The following is a 25,391-nucleotide window of genomic DNA, read 5'->3' as shown; positions in this document are numbered from 1 at the left end:
ATCCATCCATCCATCCATCCATCCATCTATCCAGACTCTTTCAGTCCTCAGATCCTCTTCAAGACATTTGATTTATAATAAATACCTTTGTCTCCTACTTGACTGATTGAAATTATCTGAAACAAGTTTTCCCATTTCTTGCTTCACTCTAACTTCCAAATATCTTTATGCTTGTATCTTTCTTATCACTTCAATAAGCCAATGTATTTTTGGCTCTTTTTTCTTTGTTTCCTACCATTAAGCACAATTTTATGAGCCAGAACTTTCCTCCTATGTACTGAGCCTTGTAATTATTTCCTGATTCTTCTGAGCATTGATTTCTAGTGGCTCTATCACCACTATCCACAAATATTTTTATGTCTTCCCTAACAAAAGAAAAAGATGTCTCTAGCTCATAGTACTCTTCAGTTACTACTCTTTTACTGCCAAGTTTCTCCAGAGGGCAATTTACAATTCCAGCCATCATTCCCTCACCACCCCTTCACTGACAGTCTGGCTTCCAGCCTCATCACTTTACAGGAACTCCTTTTCCCAAGGTCACCAGTGTCTTCCTAATTGCCAAATCCAACAGTGTGTTATCAGTCCTAATTCCTGAAATCACTGTAGCATTAAACACTTACTTGACTTCTTTGACTCTTGCCTACTTTTTTTTTTTTTTTTTTTTTTTTTGGCCCCTCAGAGAACTTGTGCATTCTCATGGCTTCGATTTTGAGCATCAGGGATGGGTGGAAAAAGAGCATTGATGTCAGGCAGAGATATCAATTCTAATTCTCTATGGTTCTTACATTTATTAGCTATATGATCTTCGATACATTTTTGACTTCTTATAACCTTAGTTTCTGCATCTAAAAAGTAGAGAGAATAATGCCTTTTGCATGGGAAACTAGGATTAACTAAAAATGAGCAGCCTATGGTGGATGGTCAATAAATGTGAGTTTCTTTGATTTTTCTGAGTAATTTCCTGAATTTCCTGCAAAGTTTGTTATATTTCTTTCTTAGTTGCTTATTTCTGCTACTTGCACCTCAATTGTACATAGTAAAGCACAAATATAATTTTCCTTTCATGACCACCACCCCAAACTTCCTTGTCTACAATTCTTTCTCTTACAGAGTCACCATAGCCTTCGCAAAGGCCAGTGACCCTACTGGGGTTCGCTTGGGAAGCTCTTGACTGTTGGTCCTCAGAAGGGATCACGGACACAGGTTTGCTGAGGAATCTCAATATCCGTGAATATTGGTATCTCTCCCAACTCCATTTTGACTCTATCTTACATCTTCTTGCTTGGTAAGCTGGCTTTTTCCTGACTTCTACCCTTGACTTTCTTCTGGGTCCAGCGGAGACTCTGGGTCCTGGTTTGGGTCCATTCTTGACCGTCTCCTCAGATCTCTCTGGTTTTGCTGCTTTCCCTAGAGGTTGACAACCAAGTTCATGGTTTTCTAGGGCACCCGAGTTGCCTCCCTAGATAGCTTTTTGTTGCCCTCACCTAACACAACTCCATAATTATCAAAGGCACCTTACTGGGACCTGCTTCTGAGATCACCACTTCAGGGTGTGACAAGTGATGTCATCACTTTCAATTTCTCAAGCACTTGAATTAACTTGTCACCTTTATTCCCCTTCTCTCACTCTAGGACAACTCTCAAATCCATTCAATCCTAAATTACTGTAGCTTTGCAAAGCTACATACATGCATCTTTTCTCTTATTATTTATACCAGTAGAATAATAATGTCACTAACGACAATAACAACTGCTAAGATTTGTCGAGAACCTATGGTGTACTATCCAATCTGGCAAGACTTTCCAACCTTCATCTCTTCTAAAAGAGAAAATTGAGGCTTAAGGAGGTTAAATACCGTGCTCAAGGTCATAGTAAGTACTGGAGCTAGGGATTTAAGCTCAGATTTGTCCGCTCTCAAATGCATGTTCTTATTCACTGTTTTATTTTGTTTGAAATGATCACATTTCCTTGATGGAAGCGCTTATGTGTTTTTCATAAATATTTTTCAAATTGCGTATCTTTCCAGCCACAGATTTTGTGAAATTGCACTGAACAAGGGGTTTCTTGGAATTAGAGATAAATTGTAAATAGACTGTTACTCTAGTAAAGATTTACCCAGTATTGGCCAGAAATAAGAACAGTCCCAATATAGAGAGAAGCCAAGAGAAGGGAATAGTGTCATATTGCAGAGAAAGGAAATGGGTGAAAATTTACTCTCCAGTGTTGTCAACTTATTTATCAGTAGGGGCATTCTCTGGTTGGGAAGAAATAAAAGGAAATGTCCTCGGAAAGAGTAAAAATTGAAACAACGCTGACGGTGTCAGGCAATAGGAAGTCAATGGAGAGGAGCGTGGTGTGGTTTAGGAGGACAGTTTACTGCTTGAAATACTTCCCATTAGCATTAAGCCCTTGAACATGCACATGACAACGTCAAAATGTCTGTGTGAAAATCCTAGCACTCTTTGTGCATAGTCTGAGACAGAGCACTGGACTTGGGATCTGAATACTGAATTTTCTTCCTAGCTCTATCACGAAATAGCTACTTGACCTTGGACACATGTCCCAACCTTCTTGTTCCTGAGTTTTCTCATCTTTAAAATCCCTGAGAGTTGGGTTGTATGAGCTCTAAGTCTCTTGCCTGCATTTGCTATTCTATCCTCTCAAAATGTGATGAGAACTTAGAGCTTAGCTTTGTGGCCCACTACCTATGCGACACATTTACGAACATTACATATGGATGTCACGGGTTGCTCTGGTCACTCAGATTGTGGAGAAAAATGAAAATCTGGATAAGAGAGTCCCCAGATGGGGCGTAACACAGACATCACAGGTTACACACCTTTTGTAAAGTACCAAAGTGTGTTAGCACTCTGCTCCGCCGGCAAGATCCCTTTCTAATTCTTGAGTCAAGCACTCTTCTGCCCCTTGATGCATCTATTTCCTTGCACTGCTGCATAGGACTTTAGTTAGCATGTGCAGGGGACGGTCTGTGCGACTGCAATGCAAAGGTACAATTACAACCGAACAAGGGAATAACGTGGGCAGTAGTTTAGTATCTCAAGATCTAAAGAATGATCACCTTCGGCTAGACTAGTAGACCCAAATTGCCCTTTTTATTGCTTCACTAAAACACACCACTTTGCCCAGTTCATTTATTGACTTTTTCATCTCAAGCACAAATTCTTACCTAGGTAGAAGTTAAAGGTCCGCAACACACTAATTGTAGAAGCAAAAGTGCCAATTCAACAGAATTCCAAAACCACGGGAAATGCCTATGAACTTGACAACTCTTGTGTAAATTAAGCCTGAAAATGATTTTTTTTTTTTAAGAGGCTTCGGGTGTTCCTCGAAGAACTTTACCTTGGTTACAAGAGTGTGTATGTCTATGGAAAACAAGAAAAGAGCTTAGTGTTGTCGGCAGAAAAGAGTAGGAGACCGTGAAGTTGCTTTTTGGGAAACAACCAAAAACTAGCTGCAAAGCTTTGATTTCAATCTCACCCCAAAAACTATCACCGTAGCTTCCAGAAGCTTACATGATTTGCATGAATAATCTATCCCCCCCCCCCCACTACTCTGCTTTGCAAGCAAGCAAGCAAGCAAGAGTTAAAACACAAGAGCAATTTTTAGAGGAAACCTTATGACTAGCAATCAGTGTTAATAAGATTCTTTTCCTCTTGCAAGATTCACAGAAAGCCCTAGATCCATGCCGAGCACATTCAAAGGCAAGGGACTAAGAACTCCTCTCACAGGTTCATTATCATTCTCAGGTTATCCCAAGCCAAGTGAATCAGGAAAGCAAATGAATTAGTGAGAATTACGGAGCCTCTGTGGTCTGAACCCACTCCAAATCTCGGTGAAGATGAAAGGTAGACGCTGATGTCTTATGTCCCAAGGTTCTCAGGATGGGAGCCCCAGTGCCTAGCTGTTCCCCCAGAGCCTGGCAGAGATGTGCAGGCAGTTAATGTTGCCTAACGTCTTCTGACCGTGGGTTCAGCCATGTGGGAAAAGTTTTATGAGGCTGCAAAACCAAACCCCTTTTCACTCACAATTAATTACAGAAGACTTGCTATAGCACCTAGCTGTCAATGAGTCCAGCGTGGGCACTTTTCTTCTTACTTTGGTCACTTACGAATAATCAAAGATACCAGGATAATGCTTTATTAGGGGATGATACCAAATGGGGTTTTTGAAGAAACAAAAAATCTGTAAGATAGTTGAAGTGCTAAGGGTAAGCTCCTTCGAAAGAGATGCTTCAAGCTGAGGAGCAGGACTGAGTTCGAACTGAAGTCCCTGGCATCACAGAAGTTTTGGTGGTTGTTTTTACTGTTGTTTTGAAGGCTACTGGCAAATCAGGGTGGGCAGGAGGGAGAGAGGGCATGCGTTTTTTGGTTGTGGTGCAGATACAGCGATCCGTGGAGCGTCTATGGAATTTAAACAAAACATGTAGTAAAGGTTTGGGAGTAGCAGTTTGTTTTCATTAAATACTTGTTACTGCTAATTATATTTGATCACTATAAAGAATACAGTTTAATTAAAGAAACACGGTGGTTAGAAAAATATTTGATTTCCAAAGGAGAACAATTTATCTTTTCATTAGTAAGTGGGGGGAAAAAGTAATTGTGACTGTATGTTTTTCAGCATGTTATTGGTTTTTATGGAGAGGTTTTATTCCATTCGTAGGGGAGAATCTGATTTCTGTTCCTAAATTTGTGGTGAACTACTAACATCATATCACGTTGTTTGCATGCATGCTTCCAATTATTTAACATAAGTAATTATTTGAAAAATGAAACAACATTTGGCAAATGATATAAAACAACATATTCTAACATCAATCTGAATCAACGTACCTTCTTTCTCTTTGGCGATCGTTTCCATGTTAACTCTTTCAGTGAATGCCGAAATGTACAGTCACATGAATGTTTTCCCTAACCAACATATGGTTTTCATTCTCATTTTGCAAGGTAATATTTCAGCAGTGGTCTGGAGGAAATTAATGGAAAATGAAGGCAGATAACTATCCTTGTAACTAAAGCCTAGTGTTCATGCTGCTTGTATATCATTGTATATAATAATTCTCTTAAGCAATCACAAAATTTAAAATTTTGACTTGTAAAAATGTATCCTCTCTACATCAGTTTAGTTTGAGTGAACTCCCACGGGTTCTGGAAGTGTAATGGACCAAGATACATCTCAGTAGAACTGGTATAAGATTAAGAAAAAGGACAATTTCAAATATCGTGTTTATGGTATGTAAGTGTCAGGAATGACTCAGAACAAGAGAAATCCCTTTCCTTGCAGTCTTCACACCAGAAACAGCATTAAAAAGTAAGAACGTTCAGAGTTTGGCATCATGTTTTTAAAGGAACTAATTTTTCTTTCCATTTTAAACATGTGACTGTGAATTTTGGACGATATTTTGCTTGTAAAATCTTTGGGTGGTTTGCTTCTTTCAACAGCTTTTTTTTTTTGCTATAATATGCAAGAAAAGTACGAAATGTACATAGTCATGTATTTGGAGAATTATGCTTTTTAAAACGTTTTCTTTTATCTCACGGAGAAAGGTGAACCTAAAAATCATTTAAAATACAGTGTAGATGTTGAAGCTTCACAGCTATTTTTCTTTCGCATTGTAATTTGAACATTCAATTTCTCTTCGGCATATACACAAATTACATTGAACCCAAGCAAACATAAGCTCCCGAAGGCCCCAGGGGGAAAAGAGACACTGTCTCATTGGTGCCAGTGCCTGGCATTCTGCTCATGTCACTGTCCTTAGAATTTTCTCCTCTCTTCACTTAAATGTTTCCCAGTGAGAAGTTTTCCCTTTCCTTTCTTTTTTGCAAAGCTAAAATAATTTGACACTTCTGGGTAGAGGAGGAAAACAAACTTCCAGCTTTTGATAAATCATATTAGTGTGTATGAAAACCTGCATGTTTAAAACTCCGTGAGCAATTTTACACTGAAATCAGCGTTTGCTAGGTTTCTGAATAAAGCGCAGGAATGCAATTAGAGCAGTTTGGGATACAATGAAGGGCCTCGAGAGCAGCTTTCTGCAGGCTTCCGTCAAAGCAGAAACACACCTTTGTTCCTAGAAATAGGACTTAGAGCTCTGTGAATGGGCAGCGGCGTGGCCATGGGAGTGCTCCTGCCTTAGCACAGAGGCCTGCCTTGCCCTGTGCTGCCCACAGATGACCAGGGAAATCCCAGAGGTACTCTAGAATTTCTGCATTCTCATTTCTTCAGCCGTAAAATAGCTGTCATTCACCTCTCACTCTGGCCAGAGTGACATCTGCCAGTCTCAAGAACAAGGCCAAATTACGGTCCCTGGGCCACCACGGCTCAGCGATGGGTGTGCATCTAGGGGTGTGTTGCTAAACTCTGTCGTTTGTTTTTTGAGACGTTTCTTTCAAGGAGGTTGATTCTCAGTATATTGTTGTTTAACCTTCTGAACCTGTGTTTCTGTGGTCCCCTGTACATCATAATGACACATTTAAGACTATTTGCAAACAGGTGGCAAGAGCCATGGGGGAGAAGCGTAGGCGTCACTGTGCAGGGCGATGCGATGTTACTGTCCTGAAAGACCCATGGCTGTCAGTGGAAGGTTCCTAGGGTCCTTTTAGGACCCAAATCCTAAAGCATTCCCTCGGACCCACAATTCCCATCTAAAAGTTCTGTGGTGTGTGTGTGTGTGTGTGTGTGTGCACACCTGGGTGCATGAGAGAGAGAGAGAGAGAGAGAGAGCTGTCATCATGTCATATGAAGTTATGCAACGTTCTATCCCTTGTTGATGAAATGCAACATGACAGGATGTAATGTAATGTAACATATCAAAAAATGTAAATCCTATAGTTTGCGGGCTCCGCTACCTGCTGCCGGTTCCTGTAGGGGGGGTGTGAGCTGGACTGACGGAGCGGCCGGGAGTGTTCGGCACGCTGGCCGTGGTGTTCGAGAACCTGCACACACCACAGTTCACTGATTTCCCCAATTACTTTGGGGCGGTTTGGCACGTATAGAAATGTTCAACAAAAGTTCTCTTGTTGGACACTTCTGGGAAGTAATTTGATTGTTAATTACAAACGCTCAGGGTGATTGCTCTGCATAATTGTTTTACTCCTTCCGAACTCCATCAGAAGCTTATCCGCCCAAGGTTTATTTTCAGACCCTGGAATTTTTAACATCGTCCTTATGTCACACTGATGCAACGTGAGGGACCTCTCCAGAGAAAACCCTTTAACCAGCCAGGCCTCCCGTTGGAAGCGCGGAGACAGTAGGGGACCACACGCGTGTTATCTCCAGTGGCATCTGTAATCACAGAACACGCACCCGCGCCCGCACTTCCAGGCTCCGCACCTTTTGAGAAACAACTTCAGCTATATGCTCTAAATTGCTTGAAAATCGCAAAGAGCAAAAGGCACATCTCAGAATTAAACCAAACGCATTCCAGATACGATTTCTTTTTATTACCAAGCTGTAGTCTCGACTCTTAACAATAGACAACACAAAACAAGTCCACGTCGCTTTAAAGGTAAGTGGGCAGGAGCTCATCTGATACCGCATTCCTGAGCATGGAACCTTTTATTTGCTGTCATAGTGATGACTTTTAATTGTCCTAATAAATAAGCTTTTAAAAGGCTTCTAAAATGTTCTCTAATAACATACTTTGGTCTTTAGCCATAGAAATGCAGAAATAATTAGAAGTGGCATTGTGTACACTGCCTTCTGGACTGGGCTGAAGGTGAAGGAGAAAGTCTCATGCTATCCTTGTCAGCTGCAAGGGTAATTACTGCTGGCTGAAATTACTCAACATTTGTTTATAAGCTCCCCAGAGCATGCTGTAAATAGATTGTCTGTTATAGTCCAATCACATTAAAACACTGCTCCTTGCAAACTGCTACCTCCTGCTTTCTGTAAGCTAGACAGAGAGAGCCTGCTGCTCACTTAGTGAGCACCGAGCAGGGAAGGGCTATGTTTAATGTGATTGTTTTCATTAGATTCTTCTCTGTCCAAGATCACATTTGTCGTTTTCAGAGTCTGAATGCTAGTGGGGTCCATTACTTTCATTAGGACCCTTGTATTTGCGTTAGGGAGGATGGATATCTTTATTATGGGGATGTGCATGTAACAGTTTGGAAGGGAATTTGAAACAGTGCAGAAGACTGACCACAGACAGTCCCTTCCACACAGGGGATTTGTTTAGCTCTATTGAGTTTTAGGAAGTGCAGAGCACCTCCTGGTTACACCAATCTGATTTCATTTAGCAGGTACTTATGGAGTCCTTGCTGTGTGCCTAACACAGGGCTAGGTGCCATGAAGATAAATATTTATTATTTCTAGAGAGACTAAAATATGGCTGGGGAAAAATGGCTTGGATACAAGATGAAGTTAAAGACTCTTAAGATATGTGATGAAATCTAGATTTGAAATACAACAAGCACCAACATGAATAGGCGGAGTATACATGTGGACGATCAGCAAGTTTTTGTGTTTGGAGAGCAAATAGAATTTACTGTTTTGGAAAGGTAGTAAGGCTTTATGAATTAAATTAATTGTGTCCCCTTCAAAAGGCACCAGAGACAACCCAGAGAGTAGTTAGCTCAGCTTTTTGGTGACCCTTGCTTTCAGTTTATAATTTCACGTGAGAGAGATTTGATTGGACCTTTAGGCTGGCTGGCCTAAAATGTTTTGAATACAGAAGAGAGCATGAAACTAAAAGCAGCTCAAGAGAAAGAACCTAGATATTCATTGAACCAAATCCTAAAATAGTCCAAGGTTGCTCTCTAATTGATTAGTAAATAAGTTTAGCTATTTTGTTTTTGTTCATGCCGGGAAAAGAACTGGAATAATTCCTGAGTTGTTTACACTTATAATTGACCAAGATTTCCAAAGTCCGGGTGATCATGTCTCTACAGCAGTCTCAAATTTTTTTTAAATATTATAAACCTGTTTTGAAAAGGAAGAGATATTGGAAGACAGATACTGCAGAAAAGGGATACTACTCAGTAAATGGCACACATGGGAACAAGAAATGCAAATTGTATACATGCAGATCTGAGACACAAAAGGACTAGTTGTGAATTGGAAGAAAAGTGGGCATTATTTTTAGTTTCCAGGAAATATTTAGCCTTTCCCTTCCTTCACTCCAATTCCATTTTTCCCGCCCTCAGGGAAATTATCCTTCTTTTTCATCTAGTCTGGAATTGATACGAGGTTTTGGAAAACTCTCATTTTCCATTATGCATGCCAGTGTCACTGGAAAGCAGTTCAAGAGACTGAGACATTTGGGTACCAGAAATGATGATTCAATTAGATTTTACAATAATTCCTGGAAGTACTGTATCCTAGGCGTTAGTGCCGGCAAGAGCATCAGCTGCAGAGCCGATCTGGGGTGGGCACATATATTGCCATGGAAGCCAGTGATGTTTTACATAGAAAACTAAATGAGCACGGGGATGCCGGTGGTGTGTTCATTTCAGGAGGTTTGGCTAAATTTATTTTCAAGAGAAAAAGTAAAGCTAAATAAAATCGTTCTTTAGGACTGGCACACATTGTCTTCAAATAGACTGAGTCCATTTGTAATCTATATAACATTTTTATATGCTTCCCATTACTCACTTTATGCCATTAGGAAAGCACTGAATCTTTAAAGAGAAACTTCCTACAGCTAAAAAAGACATTAAGGGGGAAAAAATGCTGGGAGCCATAGTGACAGGTACAACTAAGCTTGCATCCTTCGGTTCCCTGGAAACCAGTCAAACACTATCTCATCTTGCAATGGTTGTGTCTGATCCTCTGCTTCAGACATCTTCCTAATAATGGCAACTGCAGAGGTGACTCTCTGCAAATAAGGGCTTGCAGCCACTGGGCATCCATCACATTTCTCCAGAGCAACATTAGACCACCCTAATGGGTACTCCCGTCTTCATTATGATATTAATTCTCTAAATTTCCAAAGTGATTTCATTTGTAACATGACAAAGGCTGGCTGCTCAGGAGACAAACTGTTTTCATCCCCCTCCTGCATGCGCACAAAGGCCTGCTCTCTTTAGTCTTTGGGGGAAAAGGAATGTGATAGCATCAGATCTCTTGTGATACACAAGGCTGGCTAACGGCTCCACCACCTGCCAGCGCTCCGTGCCTGCCCCTCCGGCCTGAAGCTCTCTAAAGCACTGGTGGCTTGAGTGGAACATGGAGGTTGGTTTGGAAACCAGCTATCTGGACAGAAAACAGCGGCCGAATAAAAAACTCGGCATGGAAGCTGAGTGGGATTTGAGGGTAACAGTGGGGTCGCGGAGAAACCACATCTGGTGCAAGAGGCCTGTTGGGGAGATGCTAGCGAACATCCTGCTTTTTCTCCCTTGTACACTGGAGCCTTTGTTGTGGCTACAAATTCCAAGACTGCCAACTGCATATAACCTCCAAAATATGGTCATTCATTTCTCTTTCAATATGCTGGCCTCCATGGACTTTCATACAACCTACCCGCATCAAAATTAGCTTATCTTCTACAATCTTTGCTAGATAAAAAAACTCCACACTTCTGAAAAAAAATCCCTTCTCGATCAATATTGAGGATTTTCTATTCACCGATGATCATTGCTTTCAACTGAGTTGGCATCATAGATAGAAGGTCCGAATTGAGTGACACAGTGCTGAATTTCTGAGAGGTCCAGCACTGGTCAAAATACTGAAGGAGATGAAATTTTTCTCTGCTTTCCCTTTTCTTGCCTTCCACGAGCAGCTTTTTGGTCTTAGTTCTTGCTTCTTACTGCTGACACGTACTCTGTTTAAAGAAAAAAAATTCCTATTAACATGGTCGAAAAGAAGGGAACTATTTTTGAGTAAGGTGTAGACTAATCGGTAGTTCACTGTTATTTAAGATCCCAGTACCTTTAACTGGAGGTGGCACATTTTAGTGGTAAGCATCAGCAAAAGCTGAGCTTGATTCCACGAGTGAATTTTACAATCTCATGAAAGTGAATGAAAGAAATTACCTGGCCTCTATTTCTTCAATCTGAAAGTGGGGGAACGGTGCCTTGCATTCACTGCCCCTGAGCTGCCCGCGCAGCCCAGCCATTCTCAGCTCTACTGTATTCTTTGACATCGCCCTGGACGGCCAGCCTTTGGACTGAGTCTCCTTCTAGGTGTTTGCAAAGTTCCAAAGACAGCAGAAAACTTTTGTGCTCTGAGCCCTGGGGAGAAAGGATGTGGTTATAAGGTCCCTTCTTTCACAGGCTTATTCAGGGATTTCTGTGCCCGGGTGGGGACTTTGTCTGCCATAATGGCACTGGTGGCAAGCCCATCTATGGAGAGAAATTCGATGATGAGAGTTTCACCCTGAACCACATGGGTCTTGCCAACTTGTCCATGGCAAATGCTGGATCCAACACAAATGGGATCCAGTTTTTCATCTGCACTGCCAAGATGGAGTGGTTGGATGGCACACATGGTCTTTGGCAAGGCGAAAGAGGTCACAAATATTGTGGAAGCCATGGAGCACTTTGGATCCAGGAAAGGCAAGACCAGCAAGGAGATCACCATACCTGACTGGACAAGTCTAATACATTTTTCTTGCGTTTTATCTTAATTACCAGATCATTCTTTCTGTAGCTCAAGCAAGCACCCTTTATCCCCATCTGCTTAAAATAACCTATAACCTGTGCTGTTGCTGGAGTTCTATGGGTTTTATAGTCCACAGTCTAGCTGGGTTGCAGAGTTAAATTTCTCATTAGGAAATAAAAACTAAACAAACAAAAATCAAGTGAAGGAACTGGATGTAGACTCCAAGTTCTATTTTATATTATGTCATATTGTATTTCTATTAATATTTTAAGTAGTATTCTATTTTATATTTGACTTTTTGTCTATATATGTTCAAATACCTGGTGCCCTTGCAGGATAAATTTAGGCCATATCTTATCATCACAAAGTTTTAACTGAATATTCATATCATTGATTTACAATTTTAGGATATTTGCTACAGCTCAGAATCCTCAGGCCATTATAATTTAGAAAAAAATTGTTAAGATTTTATACTTGAATAGATTTCTTTTAGGTTTTATTATTAATGTAATGCAATCATATGCATTATATGTTTCTTTTAGAAATATCAAAATATAGATGTACAAATTTTTAACAAAGTAAAGCAATTATTTGGGAGTGATAAATTTTATCCTATTCCCCAAACCACAAGTTCTTCAAAAGAAAATTATTTTGAGCAAGAGAACAGTATGGAACAATTCATCTCTCATCCATCCTATTTTTTTCAGTTTAAGAGATTGTTCTATAAATTCCTTAAAGTTGTTGCTTTTTTGGTTTTAAAATATATTCAAAATGAAGCTTTGTTTCTTCAATCTAAAACTTCTGTAAATGTTACAATGCCTCCCTTTAGAAATTGAGAGTTGGCTGTTTTTTCTTATAGTTCAATTTCTACAATAAGCCATGATTTGCTTCTCAAGATTTAAAGAAGATAAGCGTATGCCCTAAAACTTAACATGAATCTAATAAATATTTGTCAAATCTGTGTTCAGACCATTCTCAAATTAGCAATGTCTGATTTCAAATGGCTCTTACAGACAACTGTCAGACACTTCTGATTTCACTGCTGACAGAAACTTCACAGAAAATCCTGTCCCCTCCCTAGTCTCTCCTGTAGCACTACAGTCTCAGGATCCCTTGCCATGACTGTAGCATAACACCTGGTGGTGTGATGTGTTGGGAAGGGAACAGCGTGGAGATTCCTGATACCAATGAAGGGCTTTTATTGTGGGAGATGTCCTCCTTAGGCCCCAAATTAAAACAGAGGTATAGAGTTACTGATCAATCATCAGAATTTTATTGTTGACAGCTTACTATGTGCAAACCAGCCCTTTACCTCCAAATGTCCTCCTTGGAACATAATGCTTCACTTTCTTCAAATGATTGGAATTATACTGGTCATAAAGCATAAGGTCTTAGGACATACACCTAAGGCATAAGGCCTTTGCTGTTAGATTAGTTTCAGATGAACAACATTTACCGCAATCTAAATAAAATATAAACAAATGTATAGGATTATTGAGCCTTTGACATCTGACTGAAACTCTAAATTAAATCAAAGCTCTTTGAGTTAGGGATCATTTCTTAATTGTATTTCTATTATGTGTCTTAGTATTTGCTAGGTGCTCAATGTATATCCATTGAACTAAGCTGAACCTACCCCAAGATCCACGACTGGTACATTTCCATTAGTTTATAGTACTGAAATTCAAACTCATGGTTTGGACAATCTATACCAGTAGTGAGGATGATATTAAGAGTAACAGCATGCCATTATGTTGATAATAAAATATATGGCATATTTAGATAATGTCTTGCATGGTGATAGAAATTTTTAGTAATCAATATTTTAATTTTAGGCTAAGCAAAACAAGTGGCTAAACTATTTTAGGTTAGTCTTGAAACCAAATTAATTTGAAGAACTGTTTAAAATTACTTCCATATTGCTATTTTTTAACTGACTCTCAACTAATATATTTTAAAATATTAGTTCATAGAAATGGTTTTCACTTAAAAATAGGATGAGCAAAGAAATCACTGATGACTGTTCTTATAGTGGTAAAATGATTAACAGACATTCGAAAGCTGAGAATCAGACTGGCTTTATTAATCCAATGATTTTGCATAAGCTTAGCCAGCTGGCAGATATTTAGATTCCTTTTTTCTGTGATTGCCATCTGCAAAGATTGAGAACAGGGTTTAGACTCCACCCTAATGAGTCTGGATTCTTAAGACATCATCCTTCTAATCCAACAGGCCCTACTCGTGCCTTTTTAAAGCATTTGTGAAGGTCCTAAATTAATCTAGCTCTTCACAATAAAAAACTGTAGCTCAGGGTATTTGGTTTAGAGAGTGACAACCATATTAATATTGAGAAAAATGGCCTTTTTGATAAAACATGCTTTCGCATTCCTCTAGTCATGAGTGCAAAGCATGGTGAATACATTAAAAAAGTTTTGGACTCTTTGCAGTTGTTGGATATTAGCCCATAACATGAAAAATAACAAGTCTCAATATTAGTTTTTTTTTTTCAGGTTTTATATATGTTTGAGAGAGAGAAAGATGAGCAGGAGGTAGGGGCAGAGGGAGAGGGAGAAGCAGACTCCCCGCTGAGCAAAGAGACTGATGTGGGGCTTGATCCCAGGACCCTGAGGCCACCACCTGAGTCAAGGGCAGAAGTCCAACTGACTGAGCCACCCAGGCACCCCCAGTTTTTAATTTTTCTAATTCACTAGTAGAACAGTTAAGAGTACTAGTCTAAAAGTTAAGAACCTTAAGTTCAGACTCCAGCTTGACTAATAAATGGCTCTGTGTCCTTGGACAAACCCCATACTCCTTAGTGCTGTAACTTTCTTAATGTTCAAAAGAGATATATAAAAAAATATAATGTGTATTTATAACAACTACAATTATATTTCTTTAATTACTCACTTATAACCATCACTCCTTTTAAAAGACTAAACAGAATGTTCATTTATTGTATTTTTTAAAAAAATACTAAAGGAATATGATTTTTTTACATCATCATGCCTTCATCTGCTCATCATTATTGTTGCTTTTGAAGTGACCTTGGGAGTTTTGGCGAGAGGATTTTTTTATAAGTAGCTTTTTTTTTCAATAGACATTTTCCTCCTGAATAGCTAAATTCTATTGCCATTGTTTCAGTGATTAACAGAAGCATCAAGTCAAGTTGTAATCATGAAAGAGTTTGAACATTTGTTTCCTACTCGGTTTAAAAAAAAATCAAATGCAAAAAATACTGATAGAATTAAGCATAAAACCCTATCAATTTTTTTCTACCCTTAGCTAAGAAAACCAAAAAAGGTCTGCTGGAGGTAGAAGCTCTTACACAAGGTAGCTCTCTGTAAGAGATCTGTGTTTGCTTGGAAAGCTCGTATTCCAGATATCTACATAGTTATTTTATTCAGGTGTGTGCTAACATGTTACTTGTCAGAGAGAATGTCCCTGATACCGTCGAAGATACCATCCCCTGTCTTGCTCAAGCTCCTTCCTCTTTATTTTTCTATACATAATACTTATCCCCACTTGAGATGTATTTATTTATTTTTGATGTCCCCTCTCATTGCTAGAGAGAGAGCAGACATACCAGCAGACACTACTACATTGTCACCAGTGCCCAGGACAGTACTTGGCATTTAGAAGAAGCTAAATAAACACCGAATGAATGAATGCCTGGAAAAACTTAGTGATAAACTAAATCAGTTAAGTGAAGGAACAGACCATTGTGGAGTAAATAATATATAATAAAGAATATTCATTCCTTGCCTCAGGGAAGTCCAGTCTCTAAGTAGAGCTTAACTGCCTACAAGGACCAATAAATTAATTGTAAACATGTGGGTAAAAACAATAGGGATTAGTAAGAACTGTTGCAAACTGGAAAATGTATTCCTATCTAAAGAAATCCACACATTTCAAACACTTGGAAGCCCAAACCAAACAGCTATGTGCTATATTTGGTTCACAGGCCACGTGCTTATAATGTGTGCCAGGTAACCTTTGTGGAACGGTGCAGGTAAGGATGACCTTGTGCTCTATTATGGAGGAGACAAAATGTAGAGCAAAATAAATAAAACCTAAAATGGAAGCTACCTGAACATTTGAATAGCTATTGATGTAGAAGGTCACCAAGAAAGAGAACTTGGGCTCTTGGACACTGAGCCTGATGGTGACAATTATCAATTTATCAATAATTAACTTGATATTCCTGGGGGAGGGATGTTTAATGTGATTCTAAATATTCACTCTAAGTCAATATTTTTTCAAGCTGTCCATCCCTTGCTTCTAGAGAAAAGCTCCTGTGTCTACAATCAGATCCCTTTCAGAAAATGAGAGCATTGCAGAAATTATATTTCTGACATTTATTTTCAAAGCAAAAATGGAGTCAGACTCCAATACATGAAGAGGCCACTGATGTTTCAGTTTTTTCAGTAGACATTTATGGAAATCTCCCATGTTCTAAACCCTGTGCTTGGCTTCTGCTGCTAAGAGGTTTACAATCTAGAGGGGGAGATGACTGGCCTTCTGAGCAGATTACGTGCATAGTGGTATGAAGGACCACCCACCAGGTGAGACCTACCTATGGGAACATTATATTTGGCCATTGGCAGGCTTTCCTCTTGGATGTATACAGTGAAGTACCATTATGTTATATTTCCTATTTTTTAATTAAAAATCATATTTTTAATAGTGTATCAATCTTAAATTCCAATTTAAATATTGACCAGAAGGAAGGGAGTAGTCAAAGGTACAAAGGAGTTTCTATCTGGATGTGCCAATCAGAAAGGGTGGGTGTTGTAGTATTCCTCAAGCTTTATTTGTTTGTAGGGAAAAGTAAATTCCGGGGGTAGCCTAGTTCCACAGAGTTCAAACCTGGAAACTATTAACAGAAGTGCTGATCTTAGCTGTCCTGAGGGTGTTGGGAGAAAAGGGTGTATCTCAGTCACTAAATATAGATTTACAGAGCTCCCATCAAATGGTGACGTTCTGCAGGAGCAAAGACAGGCAGTGGATATCTCAGGAAAGCAAATGAAGGTTGAAAGAAGCCATTGTGAACAGTGCATGTTTTCCATTATGCACAACTGTGCATATGACAAGTATATATGTAGCCAAAGTGAAAAATGCATGATTGCCAAACTGGGCACACACTCCCCTCTCGACACAATTGAAGCACAGCTTCTAATGCATCTGTGATTGTGGGTCAGTTGATATATACCTGGAGTCCTGTCAGTAGGAAATATGAATGTGCATAAAACTCTTAAATTTAGTGTTCGAGGTGGTTGGAACGAGCCATTCACCTTCTCTTCTCCCCCTCCTCCTAGCTTCTCCTTTTCTCTTTTCTTCTCCCTCCTCCCTTTGTGAATTTATGATTCAGAAATTATTCAAACTGACTTCAAGCTCTGTCATTTCTTCATGGGTGTTTTATGCGCGTTCTTGGATTTTCATCTTGTCACTGGGTCTAGAAGCGGTGGTATATCATTACATTAGAACATTTTACTGTGCTGGGTCTGTCAGCTTGCTTAACTGGGGTGGAGGAGCCAAACCAGATTCTCAAATGATCCACTGGATATTTTCTGCAAACATTAAAGAGAGGAAAAAAAATTAGTTCCAAATTGAACAAATGCTACATTAAAAATAAAGGGCTACATGGCCTGACGCTGCAGCTTTTATCTATGATTTTGTTTAAATTGCTAAAATATTACTAGTTTTGGGGTACTTTTGCATGCAGCTGATGTAAAAGGAGGTTAAATACTCCTTAATTAATGGTTCTTATCTTGTCTTTTTCTTTTATGGCTATATACTCTACTTGTTCTATTCCCCAATTAATGACTACAACTTGCCGTATGTGATTATAATATATATGTTGGAGTTATTTAGTCTTTGCTATGTAATCTTCAGAACCATGTAGTAGGAGGGCAATTATCTCATCCTGAATATATAGCCTTAGAAAGAACCTTGAATATATACTTCTCTTTCTCTTTCTTCCTCTCTCTCTGTCTCTCTCTTTCCAAAATTTGCATGTGCTTGTCTCTTGAGATAACTGAATTTTCTCAGTGAGGGCAAGATGATGATTAATCAGCTGGGTTCCTATCTATGTTTAACTGCTTGTCTCTAGCATTGAATGGGACGAGTCCTTGCAGGAGTGTACTGGAGCACTTTGCATAATACAGATAGCTATTCGAACTGCTGTATTAATATATGTCATCAACAACTTGTCACTTTAGTACCTTTTAGGATGTCTGTGGGAGTACATAATATAAATCTGAATTCTGGGCAAAACTATACAATCGGTTCATTTCCAAACTCTATTATGTATAAGATTAAAACCCTGAAGGTTTAAAATGACAGGTTCATTGTCAAGTGCACTGTACTTTTTATTCTGAAGGGACAAAAAGACTTTGTGAATTCTTAAGTCTTCATGAAAACTCCACCAGTGATCTTTAGAGCAGCACTGTGCTGGTGAGACCTCTACTACCTTCAGGGTGTCCTGCGGTGCTCTCCATCTGGATGGAATAGGGAAAAAATTGATAAAAGAAATGGAAGGAAAATTATTTTTTTGGTTGTTTGTTTAAAGTCACCAGATGCTTATTTCATTCCTCTCTCGTCCTACCTCCCTCCTTCCCCCCTCTTTCCCTTCCCTCCTTTCTTCCTTCTTTCCAACTTCTTTCCTTTATCACTCTCTCTGTATGTTTAATTTTTATAACTTTGTTTTGATTAGTCTTTTGCAGCCATACCTGGGAGCTGGCATGTTGAAAAATAAATCACATGAGTAATGTCTATAAAGTCTAGAGAATGATTTCCTGACTGAATGGTCACTTGTGACAAGGCTAAATTTGCTCTGTTTGGAAAGAGGCTACTGCTCACCTGGGAGCTTTGCAATTGGTAGATGACTAGCAAGCCTTCTCGTAGAATGGCATCATCCCATGGCAGTTTGAACAGAGAGGGCTGCATTCCCAGATTTACCTTCCAAGATTACATGAGTTTTTGAGTCTCCAAGAGTGAAGGTTACAAAGTATCACCTGGAGGTGGGGTGCTTCAGAGAGAAAAATACACACCAATATTCTCTATTACCCCTACCCAAAGCAGAATCTCTGAATGTAAATTACAACAAAGTAGGTGCAGTAAACTCTAAATTATCTGTGTTAATGCAGGGGTGCATCTGTTCAAAGCCATTTATATTAAATTTAGATGACATTCTGTCAATTGGCAATGGGTGGGGTGTATTAGATTTATTATTTAAATTATATTGTATCTAGGCTCATATTGGAATCTCAGTAGTTTGCATTTCCTGTGCAAGCCATAATAAGAGGGAAAAAGCTCAGAAATGTATTAGATGGCAAATGGAAGCCACTCTGATAGCAATCATTTCTAACAGATAAGCCAGGAAGTAGATAATTTACACTTGGGTGATATTTAGATTACTAGAAATGACCGTAGGTATATGTGCTTAGAATTCATGCCTATACAAACATTGTTAACAGGTTGACTCCTGAAAAGGAATGTCAATCAATGATCATGTTGAGGTGAAAGCAGGTTTTTTGGTTACCAAAGGACTTAGATTTGAACTCATCTTTAATCTTACTCTTTTTTGAATAAACCTTCAAAGTCTCTGAGTATCAGTTTCTCTATCCATAATATGGAATGATAAACTTACCTTTCTTATCTAATGTGTGTTGTATCCTGAAGTTAGGTAAGAACAGTTACAAAGATGGGTAAGACATGATCTTGGGCCACAAGGAGAATGGGGGTGGGTAGAGAGCAGACAAGTAAACAAACAATCTCACTAACACAGGGAGAGTTATAAGAGAGGTTGCGTGGAGTAATTCCATAACCTGCCTTGTAATAATATTATATATGTATGTATATAATATATAAGAATATACTATGTAATATAATATATGCATAATATCTATGCAATCTATATAATCTGTACTATTTAATATCACATATACATATATATCTGTATCTACTGAACCATGAAATCCTTGAAGTTAGGAATCATGTGTAATTTACTTTTGAATCAGTAGAAACCAGTTCAGGCATAGGCTATAAAAGGCCCACAAAGTTTCTGTGGAATGAATGATTCTTAAGCCACTCAGCTGAGAAAAACTTTGAAGCCTAGAATTGGGAAAGTCAGACTTAGCACCAAGTACTGTTTGCATGCTGCCGGGTCAGCACCAACCCTACAGGTAGGTTATTTAATGAGGTCTTATCTATAATATACCTGGCATAGCGTTTGGCATGGAGCTCATTAAAGCAGAATTAATACGGGCCATGGCATAGGGAGTAGGAGCCATTAAAGTACCCAAAATGTCACTCTCAGCATCCTGACTTACTTATTGGTTGGTGGAAATTTCCTGTCATTAGGCATTCACACTGACAACTAGGAAATTGCATCCCTGGAAGTCTTCCTAGAAGTTTTGATGTCCCAGAGGAAAGATAAAACTTTTAAACTATGGCAAATCCCTAGCACTGTGGTGTGAAGTGATTTTTGATATTAGCAAGCATTATATCAGAACCCAAAGGGTACATGAGATATAGTAGAAAAGCTTGGTAAGAGAGACAGAAGGAAAGGTCTATAGTCTGGGACTGGGACAGTGAGAGTCCAACCCAACAGGTGGACCTTGGGGTGCGGGGATGTTCTTTCTTCAGCCAGGATCAATGTGATGAGCTCCATTACTTGGCAATGTTCTGCTGTCAGGTGGTGAGAGGGCCCTGGCTTCAGTCTTCACTTTGCCGTGGACTAGTCCTGGCTGTTTCTGTAAATCTGCCAATAACGGTAGAAAGCAGGGAAAAATGTCATGTGTTGAACTCCTTCTCTCCACCATAAGAAGTGAGGAATAAACTCAAGAATACATCAAAGTGGGAGTTTTGATAGGGGTTAAAGTGGCCACATCTGTACATTTCCTTCCCTGTTCCTAGGTTACCAGGAGAAGACATCAATTACGGAACTGAAGAGTCGGTCGGTATGGAGTAGGAAGCAAATAAGAGGAGCTCTGTAGACACTTTGATTACCCGTTTCCCCTTGTAAGTCGAGTGCCATTCATTTAGGCATTCTTGTGCAGAAAAAACTGTCAGGCTAAGTCCTACAAGGGAGATGTGGAGACAAAAATATCAGCATGTACATTAAATATTGAATGGAAGTCAAATACTGGTCATGAAGATTGCTAAGCAAGACTAAGGAACAAAATTCTAAAGCCACAGGTAGAGATAAGTCCCGCACTTTTCATGAGATTTAGCAGTGTGCGATTTTTTTTCTTTTCTTTTTTTTTTTTTTAGTGTTAGGGAATAATCCATTTCATTAGAGTGTTTGCAGCAGATACATGAATGGCGTAAATCACATATTACAATTTGCCATGGAAATCTTACTGTCCCAATTAATTGTCTGTTTAGTTAGTGCATTCTGCAGTGAGCCATCCTTCTAAGGCCTGGTGGTATTTCATGGTACGTCAGTCAATAACCTGCATCCCCAGCCTAATTGCCATGGAGCTATATCCTGACTCTTAGAAATCTTGGGAGGTTGGCCTTGGGAAGGATAAAGTTATGTTTGTTAAATGCAAGCCTCATGATCTCTGGAAGGCGTTAGCAATAATCTTCCTGCCCATTGCACAAATTTCTCCCTGTAAATGCCAGTGATCATGGTGTAGACGAGCATGTGCTCCAATCCCATGATTTTACTTGAAAACTAAACTTCCTGTCAGCTTCTAAAGCCTTGCTCTCTCTTTTAATGTTAGCATTTTGTGAAAGTAAATGGAATTAGAAGTAAATCCATTTAATCACACATGAAGCACAATTTTTCCTGAGAACTTCAGATATTTTCATATGAACAATGGAAAAGTGAACATGTCATTTGCAGTCATGTCATTGGAAAATTCTAAAAAAATATTTAATTCTAGTTCCAAACACTTGTCTATCTTATTTAGAAATAATGTTTTATTGTTTTTTTTTAGTACTGTATTTCACCTATATCTTTGCAATATAACTTTTTGGTTTTTTAAGATTGAAATATAGTTGACATACAATATTAGTTTCAGGTGTACAACATAGTGATTTGAAATTTGTATACAATACGAAATGATCACCATGATAAGTCTAGTAACCATCTGTCACCTTACAAAATCATTACAATGTTATGACTATATTCCCTATGCTTTACTTTATATCCCTGTGACTTATTTGAAATAAATCTTTTTTTAGATTACTTAGCTCTGAGTCTAACACTAAATGACAAATTTTCTCTAATATTTATTCTAAAGAGAGAGAAATTCTTGTGCCTGTGTACATGCACGTAAATACACACACGTCTTATAGCTTTTAAAATTCAAGTGCGAATATATCTAATTCATCTCCCAATACAGTATATCAGAAGAAAGGTATGGATTTAATGTGAGTAAACTAATTTGTATTGTAAGAAAATAGTCAAAATAATTGCTAAGAATAAGTTTCCCAATATTTACCAAAGTTTAAATTTCATAGCACAAACCCAATTCTTAAAAACTAAAGTCTGAGTGAGAATAAAGATTTCTCTAACTGGTGTAGCCAGTAAAGAATCTATCTTTTTGAGTTATTTTAAAATTCTTATTGGATTTGCTATTACTTTGAAAAATGAATCAGGTAGCAATCCTGCTTATTTGCCACAATTTTCTATTTTACATTAGGAGGAGAATAAATGTACTCAATTAGAAACAACACAAATCCTTTGATGAAAAGTTTTACATTTAATTTAACTCTTTGCTTGACCGAAAAACTGATTCAGGGCTGCTGTGTAAGGTTGTACAGTTTGTGTACTGCCCAAAATTGACTGCTTGAAGATCTGGATGAAACTCTAAATCAAGCCTGGTCTTAGCTGATCATACCTTTGCTTTGGGGGCAGCAACTACCATTTTATCTAATTTCTACAAACATCTCATAGAGACACTCTGCATTTTTTTAAAGCAAACTCTGTACCCAACATGGGGCTCAAACGCATGATACTGAGATTGAGAGTCACATGCGCTACCAACTAAGCCAGCCAGACACCTCAACATCTATACTTTTAATTCAAATTTAATTTGTAGTTTTATTTTTTTAAGATTTTATTTATTTATGAGAGAGAGAGAAAGAGAAAGAAAGAGAAAGAGAAAGAGAAAGAAAGAGAAAGAGGAGAAAGAGAAAGAGAGAAAGAGAGGCAGAGACACAGGCAGAGGGAGAATCAGGTTCCATGCAGGGAGCCTGACTTGGGACTCGATCCCGGGTCTAGGATCACGTCCTGGGCTGAAGGCGGCGCTAAACCGCTGAGCCATGTGGGCTGCCCCAGTTTGTAGTTTTAAAGTCAACTTTCTAAGACTATGTTTTAATAATCTGATTAGGTCAATGTTTTGTTGACTTTTGTTGACTTAATTCATGTCTTTATTATAAAGTAACAACTTCAATACACAAAAATTGAATTAACATTCCAATTTTATCCTTTACATATTATCCCCAATAAAAACTGAATAATCTCATTGGAGGAAACTTTTACCTGTTTTTAAAATCAGGGGTTATAATAGATATATATTTACAATAGATCCTTTTTTTACTCATATAACTTAAGAGTTAGAGAAGTAGCTTTAGATTTTTTAAACCTAAATATATGCTACAAAACAATCTAATTACTTGTTTTTATATCCTTACTTAATTGCCATTAAGAAAATGTTAGATGAATAATATCATGAGTTTTGGTTGAGTTGAGGTCTGAAATTTGATTAACATTTCCCTTATATTTATCTTAAAAATAGATATCCTCTGAATTATGATGAAGAATTAAATGTAGTACTTGCACTGAGAAGAATTAAGGATAGAGCCATATACCCCAGTGAAACAAGAAAGGGATAGGATGTCAGGGTATAGAGTTGTCACCTTTGAATTTCATTCAACAGTGTGTTCAGTAGCATATTCAGAGTGTGAAGTAGATAGAGCTTATTGAAGGGCCATTTTTATATCACAAGACATCAAGTTTAGAGAGAACCACATTGACAACCTATAGGTCATCTCTTTTAAGACAAAGGTGTTCACCCTAAATATTCTGGCAGCTGGGACATGGTGACAAGTTTAGATTTAGAAATGGAGCCATATGATGAAGATGGCTAAGTTGACTGCCGACTTCGAATACATGAACGACATCATAAAGCTAAGCTCTCTACTGCCCTAGGCCATCTTCTTAACATAGACCATCCCATCTTATTTAATGCCACCATATTTTGGGGTTCTTTGTTATAGCAGGTTAGTCTAGACCCTGACTAATAAATTTGCACGTGGGAAAATCTGCTTCCTCTTAATTTCTTCTATTAGTTAAGGTTATTGCCTCTGGAATTGTACAGAATTAGTATTCTCCCTTTGAAATGTGACATCACTTTAACTATTAAGGGACAAAGCTATCTACTATGCATTTATTTCTTCTTTCCTAAGTCTTCATCAGACTTGATCCCCTCCTCACATGTCTGAGCAGTCCCTCCTTTAATCTGGACACCACATCCCCTTAATGCAGCCAGAATTTGCTGCTCTGTCACATTCTCATGTTCTTTTCTATGAAGAAAACTCAGGTCTCCCCTATAATAATCTCCTGGGAAGCCCTTAATTTATCTCTGTTAAATTTCATTTTGTTGATTTTAATCCCTCATTTCAGCAAGTTGAGATAATTTTGAAAGAGTGCAGGTTTTAATGAGAACATTGGTAAGTGCAAACAAGCAGTTTGACTATTCTTCTCAATAAACTGAAAGATTGTTGTTAAAATATTGAATATTACTGCTACCACTTTTCCTAATGAATTACTAGTGCCAGCTGCTGTATGCCTTTTACAAGCATCAGGTCAGATTATTACTCACAACAATTCTATTATTATTTCTATTTTTCCAATAAGCAAATGAGTCTTCAAGGGAAAGGATGACTTGTCTACACAAGTAGAACAATAGCATAGCCAAAGTGCAAACCCAGAATGGTATGACATCTGAGCCTAATTAGCCACTAGATTCTACTGCCATTTGATGTGCCTTCATTCCCAAGAAGTACAGGCTTCTGCCTTGTACAAGCTTCTATGTTTGGAAAGGATAAAGCATATGTTTACCTGTCATCACAGAAAGCATGTACTTCTCTGTGTCTATTTTCGTCATGTTAACTTAAAAGCAAGGGAAGGAAACATTCCAAGTAATTTAGAAAACTGAATCTATCAAACTATTAGGCTTGTTTTATACACAGGTGATGCTGGACTCTTCTCTCTTTACTGAAAACATGGGGTATTTTCTACTCAAGTCTTTTCACAACATGGTTTTCACAACTGAATTTGGTCCTGAAAAAGTAGGTCTGGTTCCTTTTTCTGTTGTTTACGATCTTTTGCTCCAGCTAGAAAGATGTTATTACAATTCTCAGGATCACAGTTGGTTTTCTAGAAGACTTAGCATTTTTTGCTCAATGTCTCTTTTCTTTGCTGAATTGGCTGAGAGATTTCTAACATCCAAGAATGCTTGCCAGCTCTTGGGTTTGATGGGAAGCACGTGTAGTTTATGCTCAGGGGTCCCCAGTCTATAAGTGTGTTTCTGTAATTTCCCCGTATTCTAGAAGTCTGCTCACCTTCCCTTTATGTGCAAGTCATACTGCTGTTCTTATGCTCTTCTCTCCTAAAACTCAAGAAAGCAAAGCACAGACTAAGGAGTTATGGATGTCTTGTTTGGGACATTTATATGTTGGGGTTTTAAAAAGCTTGCATTATGGAGTCGTAAAAATGGAAATTGTTACTGAATGATGACGGGAAAAATATCATTGAGTTCAGAGAGTTTCCTAATCATCTATTTCAATCTCTTCATTATATAGATGAGAAAAT

At 38.4% G+C, this 25,391-nt stretch overlaps 1 long non-coding RNA gene across 1 annotated transcript in view; it reads left to right on the top strand.

Annotated features, from left to right (window-relative positions):
* The window catches only part of LOC111094268, a 55,770-nt gene that overhangs the window by 25,668 nt on the left and 4,711 nt on the right, over positions 1–25,391 (top strand). The window contains exon 3 of the long non-coding RNA XR_005384607.1: positions 20,480–20,584. This is a non-coding gene — a long non-coding RNA (uncharacterized LOC111094268). The remainder of the gene's footprint in view (positions 1–20,479; positions 20,585–25,391) is intronic.

Source organism: Canis lupus, chromosome 36 (genome assembly GCF_011100685.1).
Source record: "Canis lupus familiaris isolate Mischka breed German Shepherd chromosome 36, alternate assembly UU_Cfam_GSD_1.0, whole genome shotgun sequence".
NCBI classification, from domain to species: Eukaryota; Metazoa; Chordata; class Mammalia; order Carnivora; family Canidae; genus Canis; species Canis lupus.
The sequence above is the reverse complement of the archived record's forward strand: the minus strand, read 5'-3'. Positions and strand labels throughout refer to the sequence as shown.